Here is an 8,985-nt window from a genome sequence, read left to right on the forward strand (position 1 = left end):
ATAGCATTGGAAATGTAACTGAGGAAAATATGTAATAAAAATATTAAAAATTAAAAAAAAAAGAACTTGAAGCTATCTCACCAAGTCCTCTAATCTATGCCATGTGTAGTCTTGTGGAAACACAAATCATAAGAGCAGGATCTGTCCCTGACTCTTTTCCCTCCTTGTAGGACCCTTTCCCCTTTACTGGATTGCCTTTCTAGCCTTGATATATTGGTATGTACCTGTTCTTATTATAGCTTCTTAAACCATATTTGGTTGGTACCCCAGGAAAGCTGTACTGGCTAGTTTTTTGTCAACTTGACACAGCTGGAGTTATCATAGAGAAAGGAACTTCAGTTGAGGAAATGCCTCCATTAGATCCAACTATAAGGCATTTTCTCAATTAGTCATCAAAGGGGAAAGGCCCCTTGTGGGTGGGACCATCTCTGGGATGGTAGTCTTGGGTTCTATAAGAGAGCAGGCTGAGCAAGCCAGGGGAAACAAGCCAGTAAGGAACATCCCTCTATGACCTCTGCATCAGCTCCTGCTTCTTGACCTGCTTGAGTTCCAGTCCTGACTTCCTTGGTGATGAACAGCAGTATGGGAATTTAAGCCTAATAAACCCTTTCCTCCCCAACTTGTTTCTTGGTCATGAGGTTTGTGCAGGAATTTAAACTCTGACTAAGACAGAAGCCTAGTATTATCTAAGGGCAGCAGAGGGGAATTTTGTGGAGAAGGGTGGAAAATGGGGAGTTTGGGGCACAGGGTGGAGACGAAACTGCGTCAGGATGTAATATATAAGAACACACACACACACACACACACACACAAAAGAAACAAGAAAAAAAGACCTCCCAGAAAACACTGAAAACTAAGTACACTATTAAGGGAGATCTCTTCCCAATATCTACTAGCCAGGAGCTAGAAATCAACACTCACCATGTTCACTAGTGAAACCATACCTTCATGAACAGCTCTTCACATTACTTGGGCTTCTGACTTCTCATTTGCTATTGTGTTCAAAACTCTGTCCTAGTAAAGGGAAATGGTTAACCTGCTCAGCAGCTTACTCTTACATTTCACCCAACAGTAATGAGAAGATTGTCTAGGTCAATTTGTCAACAACAATCTGCTCTCTTTCTGTTCCTATCATGCTGCTCTGTCTCTGTCACTTGCTCTGTCTGTCTTTCTCTGTGTGTCTCTCTTTGCCTCTGTTTCTTTGTCTGTCTATGTCTCTCTGTATCTTTGCTTCTCTGTCTCTCTGTCTCTCTGTCTCTCTGTCTCTCTGTCTCTCTGTCTGTCTCTCTCTCTCTGTCTCTCTCTCTCTCTCTCTTACACACACACACTAATACTCTCTCTGACATTGAAAAAAATTGGTCAAGCCTGTTTGAATGATCACTAGAAGTCAAGAAACTTCAAAAAGATTCTGAAACATTCAACATTTCTTATTGCCACAAGAGCCAAAGTCAAGTACAGCATCTTCTTAAAGATGTCAATGACCATGTGGTAATGTTCAAGCCTAGTCTTGAATCTGTGGCAGCTTGTGTGTCATTTGACCATCTTCTAATGAACCTATACCTAGCAACCAAACATACCTTAGGAACACACAGGATTACTCTTGCTCTCTTCCCAAGCAGGGTACATGGAAAAACATCCTGGTGGTCAGCACCACAGTCTGCCTACTCAGCTACAAAGGAAGTTACCAACATTAAACACACACACACACACACACACACACACACACACACACACTCACTCACTCACTCACTCACTCACTCAGGCCTTAAGAATTTATGCACCAGTGCAAATCACTCCTGTAGCCTTGATTAGAGTGTCTTTCTCTGAAGCAGCACTGCAGGGCTCCAATAAACTTCAAGGTTTCTAAGAAGACTACACACAAGGCCTAGAATCCCCTGAGTGTAGATTCAAGCTTTGGGAGCACTGCTACTCCTATTTATTTATTTATTTATTTATTTATTTATTTATTTATTTATTTATTTTTTATTACGTATTTTCCTCAATTACATTTCCAATGCTATCCCAAAAGTCCCCCATACCCCCCCCCACTTCCCTACCCACCCATTCCCATTCTTTTGGCCCTGGCATTCCCCTCAGTACCCCGGAGCTCTTGTCTCTAGCTGCATATGTATCAAAAGATGGCCTAGTCAGCCATCACTGGAAAGAGAGGCCCATTGGACTTGCTACTCCTATTTATGATTCAGAGTCTGACCTCTGCCTGCAGGCCACTCCTAGAAGCTACCAACACTACCATTTCTGTCTTGAGAATGTACCTCACCAAGAGCATGGGGATGTTACCAGCAAGCCCTATATGGATTGTTTTCATGAATACTACACATGATAGCAGAGTCCTAAAAAGATTGGCCTCTCATCAAGGTGTCTGACTATAAATAAAAAAGGACACAAAGTGTAATGGATTATAAGCCTATATGACTCCAGGGGATGTGGGTGACTCAATGTGATAAATCTCAGTCCGAAGAGAGTGGCGGTATTAAGTAATCAATCATTTTGTTCATCTTTCCAGAGAATCTTTTGGAATCATCATTGATCAAGACACACTATAGTACCCCTTCACAAAGATTTTCAAGTTACTATGAAGAGTGTATATATTACTGAGTATGAGAAATTCCAAAACTTTCATCATCAAGGGACTTTCATAGTCACTAAAACTGACAGAAAATGAAAAAAGCTTTCAAAGTCACTAAAAGTGCTGTAGGTCCTGACAGGAGTGGATAAAGTTATGGTACATCCTTGCAGTTCCAGCAAAAATGCTAGAATCATTAGTAATTAGAGAAATTCAAATACATCTTACCTTTAAACTCCATTGGTCCTCAGGTAAGACAGACATACCAAGCAACTTTTCTGGAGTCTTATTCTAGTATTCTCAGCCCGCATCCAAAGATGTTGACCATGTATCTCTTCACTGTGTCTATGGGCACCACAGAATGTGACCTTGAGAAGACAGATCAAAGCACATACCTCAGTTATATTGGGCCAAATGCAAACTGGTGTAACCCTGTCTCCATTCCTTGCCTTCAGGATGACCTCTGTACATATCTGCAGTTACAAAACTAATTCCAGGAGATAGAAGACATCAAATCACTCCAAACACCTACCTAAACTTGCAGAAAGACCACAGGCACTCCTACAAAGTCTTAATTCCTAATACATGCTGAGAAGCTTTAGACCAGTATTTTCAACTTTTTATCCTATTTTCCTTCTAGTTTCCCAGCAGTAAGTGGCATACTTTCTAATATGAACCAAACTCCACTCTCTTTGTCTTTATTTATATTGGCCTCTTTATGTCTTTCTCTGTATCTATCTACCAATATGTTTCACTAGGTAATTTTTCAATTGGCCACCAAACTGGAGACCAAACAACCCTTCTGAGACATATCACCAAAACTTCAGATCATAACAAAATATGTTGCCATTCTTCCTATAAAGTTCATTCAGACCCAAAAGAGACCCCCTGGCACAATGTGGGTGTGATAGAAAATACAGATCAGTCCCATTCTCTGGCCCAAATCTTGCCTTCAAGTTTTAAATATGCAAAAGGAGTGATGAATTCTAAATTGCTGGAACTCAGCAGCTATCATTGACATTCTCTGTCAACTTAGGCAGCCCCTATGAACTCTCCATGATAAAAAGGCTCAGAACAAAACAGAAATATGTACAAGGCCTATAAATATGAAAACATAGACATGTCACTATTCTGAGGTCCACATTATTAGGTAGCCTCACTGTGACAACCATCAAAATTTTTAAGGCTTGTTCAAGACATGTACTGTCACAATTTAATACAAACTCCATATCCATCACTCTCATATCTTTGTTTTGCTAGATTCCTAATGGAAGCCACTTTGGTGAGCCAAAGATTTCCAGGGAACTACCATGACTATGTTAAGTCGATATGTTATCTATATTATTTATATGGTCGTTATTATTTCTATACAGAATGATACACTTGCATCATACAGAAATTCACAGATCTTAATATTATTACCTGTTTACTCTGAAATTCAAGACTAAATTCTAGGTGCACATGTATTGGTGTAAGTCAGGGAAACAAGCATGGATATGGATGCCTTCCATGTTCCCCTTGCTCTCTTTTCAAGCAGTTTCACCTAACTATTTTCAGTTTTTCAACAACACAAACAGCCTATTTCATCACAGGACTGTTTTGGCCATCTGATAAAAAAGCACTCAACACAACAGGCCAAAGATTCCATGTCCCACAGCAGAGTCCCTCCAGACTTTACCAGCTTCAGACATGGTCTCTTGATCTCTTTTCATCTGTGGAGTGCAAATCATGTTCTGACATTCAGGGACCCACACTTTTCCTATTTATTACCAAGGCAGATGTAGCTCATCAATATGGATTACACTAATAATGCCCCCAATAAAGCAAATTCTAAGACAGAGTCTTATTTCAATGCATTTCTTTGACACACTACTCCATGGTAACTAACAAATTCAAGCCTGGTAAAATGTCCATACAGAAAATATATACTTTTAGATGGTAGGTAACTATGCATCTGCTGCTTGTGTTTGTGACTATGTTATCTTATTTCTTGCCACTTTTGCCTACATAGAAACATTACCACAGGGAGCTTCCTAAGTACCCAAAGTATGCTCACTTACTACAAACATGCCTGTTTATCAAGAAATGTAAAAACATAGGCCCTTCTGTAAGGTGACTTTGCCAAATCTGGTGGTCAGCAAGGGCAGTGCAATGACTTAGAAATATCTGTATGACTTGTACAGTACTTAGATGAGTAAATGTGCTGCATTTTAGTCATGATTATAATGGTGATAATGAGTAATCACTTATTTGGTTAGGCACTTACAAATGAATGTTTGACTGGAAATTACATTTTGGCCAACTAGCAATTGTTGGGTGCTTGCAATCAGGTGGTTGGTATACTCCTAAAATTGCAGAAATATGATAAGTATTTTGAAAATTAAGACCTTCCACTTTTCCAAAGTAGTAACTGTCAGAAGCTTTAAATGTGGGAGATGGTAGGATTTGACAAGTTTGTGCAATTTTAGGTCATAACACTTCTAGAAAAACCTTAAGAATCATGAAGTCTTTGAGAAATTCAAATAATGCTTACCAGTATCCTCTACTTTCTTCTGTGGAACCTGCACCTTGGACCATATTGCATGAGACACTATTAGGTGCCTTTCTCCATCCATAAATGATTGGTTCTTCCTCTTATTGGACTGAAGGTATGACTCATGGGAGTAAAAGTTTGAGGTGAAAACATAAGCATATACAATCTCTACAGAGGGATACATTGTGGTGGCGTTGCAATGCTCCAATCTGACTGGGAACACCAGGTAAACCTATTCCTTTCCTTCCCATGATCTCTCTACACCATTTTATCAGACTGCAATGTCAGTAATTTTCCCAAGGGTTTCTGCAGATGGAAGTGGTTTAGTCTCAAGGTCTGGCTCCCCAGTGGTCTCTCTGTCTATCCAAAAGAAATGTCTTTGTATCATTTTGACTGTAGTCACTGACAAAATCCTAAGGCTTCTAATACATCAAATACTTCCAACCAACACAAATGAGTACTAAATTTTCATCAGTGGTCTTCGTCTGACAATGTCTCTCCTATTCGATATTCATTCACTATTGGACTTTCCAAGGACAAGTTTATTAGGTTTCACTGACCTGTGCTATCCCCAAAGCAAGGCATTTCCCATAATGAAAATATCCAAAACATCACCTTCAAATAGTATTCCTCCATGTTGTCATTATCTCCAAATGGGTGAACATTTCTCTACCTTGTTTTATGGAGAATGGTCAGCCTGATACACTAGTAGCACTTCTACCTCCCTATCAATATTCTTCATACCATCTAGGTTTATGAGACACCAGAAATGTTTCTGTCTCCCTGCTGTCTCTTTGTCTCTCTTTGTGTCTCTCTGTCTCTATCTCTGTCTGTCGATCTGTCTGCCTGTCTCCTTTCCATCTTTGCAATCAATGCACAATTCATTAATTTGAGAAGACTGCAATCCATTAACTTCATAAAAGTTTTCTTGTCTATGGTGTCTCCCCACACCTGTAGACTTCTGAGTCTTCAACTTCTCAATACATTTTGGCACAGACAATGCTGCTTCTGGACCACTAAATTGAACTTGGTGTTTTAATATTCATGTGATGATATCTCTGGGATATCTTCAACTACACCTTGTTTGACAAGAAGCTGACTGACCAAGTCACTGAGGACTGCATGTTTCCAACTATCCTGCCTCCATTTCTCAGAGTAAATCATATTAATACTCAGTTCTTCCAATATAAACCTAGGGAAAGAGAAGTCAGGAAGGTATTGATAATGGAACTAAAAATATAGAGAAGGAGTATTTTCCTGCTAATAGTCTGCCTTATAGGTCCTCAGTACAATTAAAGGGCTATGTAAGCCAGGCCTTTACCTTCAGAGCTACTATATGACTGTCAATGATCTGCCTACTCAGGTTTTGGGGCTGACAATGACATGAAAGATGCACAATAGGATACAAAGACTACAATGATAGAAACAAAAATCTGTACCTTTTCCAGAGATCTATCTAAAGAGGATCCCTTCACAAGGGGCAGCTGGGTGCATTCATGAGGTATGTACAAAGCAATGATAGTTCTTCAGTGACTATGAAATTCCACAGTGAATTCCACCATGGCTGTACATATAAGACAAAAAGTATAGTTGGATCTCCGGGGAAGGCAGTCTCTAGATGGTCCATCCTTGCGTCTCAGCTCCAAACTTTGTCTCTGTAACTCCTTCCATGGGTGTTTTGTTCCCAATTCTAAGAAGGGGCAAAGTGTCCACATTTTACTTCCAATTGCTGACACCATTACACACACTAGCACGGTTTTGCTGAAAGGACCCAGATATAGCTGTCTCTTGTGAGGCTATGCTGGGGTCTAGCAAACACAGAAGTGGATGCTCACAGTTAGCAATTGGAAGGATCGCAGGGCCCCCAATGGAGGAGCTAGAGAAAGTACCCAAGGAACTAAAGGGGTCTGCAACCCTATAGGTGGAACAACAATATGAACTAACCAGTACACCCCCTCCCCCACCAGAGCTCCTGTTTCTAGCTGCATATGTATCAGAAGATGGCCTAGTCGGCCATCATTGGAAAGATAGGCCCACCGGTCTTGCAAGCCTTATATGCCTCAGTACAGGGGAACACCAGGGCCAAGAAGTGGGAGTGGGGGAGGAGGGGAGTGGGGGAGATGGTATGAGGGGACTTTTGGGATAGCATTGGAAATGTAAATGAAGAAAATACCTAATTAAAAAAAAGTATAGTTGGAAATGTTGGAAAATAAATAATTTCCATAACTATATTCACAATACTATCATCAGTATATAACATTTTTCTCCATATCCTTTCATATTGCTTCATGACATTAATTTGTACTGATGTACTCTAGTATCCCAAGGTACTTCTAGTTTACATTCCCCTGATGGGTATGGATATTGCATACTTTTAAAATAGTTATTGACCATTCATATTTCTTTCATAAACTGTCCTACATTCAAGGGTCTACTTTTAACCTTCCACAAAAGAGAATTAAAGATGTAACTAACATTTGTCCCAGCTATTTATCTCCTAGGTATATACCTAGAGAATGCCACATGCTATCATAGAAAATGGTATTTGACCAAAGAAGTGGAGCAAACCTAGTGGATGAAACAACAATGAACATTTGGTAAATTTGTTAAGGTTCATAATATGAGATAACCATTCGGGTTTTAAGAAAAATTAAATCAGAAAGTTTTTAGAAAATATATGTAAAATATACAATATTAAGTGAAGTTAGAGATATCATGAGGAAAAGGTCCTTAAGAACTATAGAAGCAAGTTATCAGCAAGTTCTTTACAGTTAAGTTTTAACTTAAAAATGAAAAAGGGTTCGAGTGAATAAGAAATGAAAGGTGAAAATAGTATCATCATAGAACATATATTTCAGTGATTAGCTTATGTAAAATCTGAACATAAGATAATGAGTTAAACTGGACAAAAACACATTGCAAGGTATGTTTATGGTATTTCCATCTGGTCAACTAAGTCTTCAAATATTTCAGAACTCCATAATAAGAGACTTAATATCAAAAAAAAATAATAATAATACAAGTGGAAGAAGAATGTGAAATAAAAAAAAAAGAGGAAAGAAGCAATAGAGTGAAATAGTGATGTCCCTACTTCATTTTTTAAAATGTTATTCTATTTGTGAGTATATTGGGGTGGGTGGGGGTGTAAGTAAAATTTAGGTTGTCAGTCTTGGTAACAAGTAGTTTTATCTACTGAGCAATGGTGCTCCATCTTCTTTTTATAGAAAGGAAATTACAACACAAAAATATAAATATGAGGAAAATAATGACAAGAAATCATTATAAATAATTTAAAATATCCATTTGAAAAAATTGGTTTATTTACCACATAAAGAAGCATATTCATGTAACATTTGATATGAATAAATACATCAATGTTTCAGACATAAATGGTTCTCAGCAAAAATGAATGAACTTTTCAATCTGGGACCTTTGCCAGCTAATTTTAACATACATTATCATAATAAGTAGACATAAAAAATTAGATAAATAAAATTATGATTGATAACATATATATTAATAATAACAAACATAATTATTCACTATGATAAGTACTCTTAATGCTTCACATATTTTAAACTTCAAATTACATACTATAAGTGATTTTCTAAAAGTAAAATCAGTGATAAAAATATGCTAATTTTCATCATATATCTCTATCTTAATTAGTTTTTCAATATTATCTGGAATTTAAATTGTTTAAATTTTGTTTGCAAATATTTCATTGAATCTCATAGGTGAAAAAAAAGAAAATTCATTTCTTAATATATCTTTTATAATTCCAATCTTATTTTATATGACAGTTAATCCTTTAGTAAAAAAATGTACATAATTGAATATATTTTTATGTTTGTGGCCATTTATAACA

At 37.7% G+C, this 8,985-nt stretch overlaps 1 non-coding gene across 1 annotated transcript; it reads right to left on the bottom strand.

Moving 5' to 3' along the window:
- Positions 1 to 2,463: 2,463 nt before the first annotated feature.
- LOC115031606 lies at positions 2,464 to 2,551 on the bottom strand. The gene has a single exon (XR_003837281.1). It is a non-coding gene; the product is annotated as a small nucleolar RNA SNORD116 (small nucleolar RNA).
- Positions 2,552 to 8,985: the final 6,434 nt, after the last annotated feature.

Source organism: Mus caroli, chromosome 7 (assembly GCF_900094665.2).
Source record: "Mus caroli chromosome 7, CAROLI_EIJ_v1.1, whole genome shotgun sequence".
NCBI classification, from domain to species: Eukaryota; Metazoa; Chordata; class Mammalia; order Rodentia; family Muridae; genus Mus; species Mus caroli.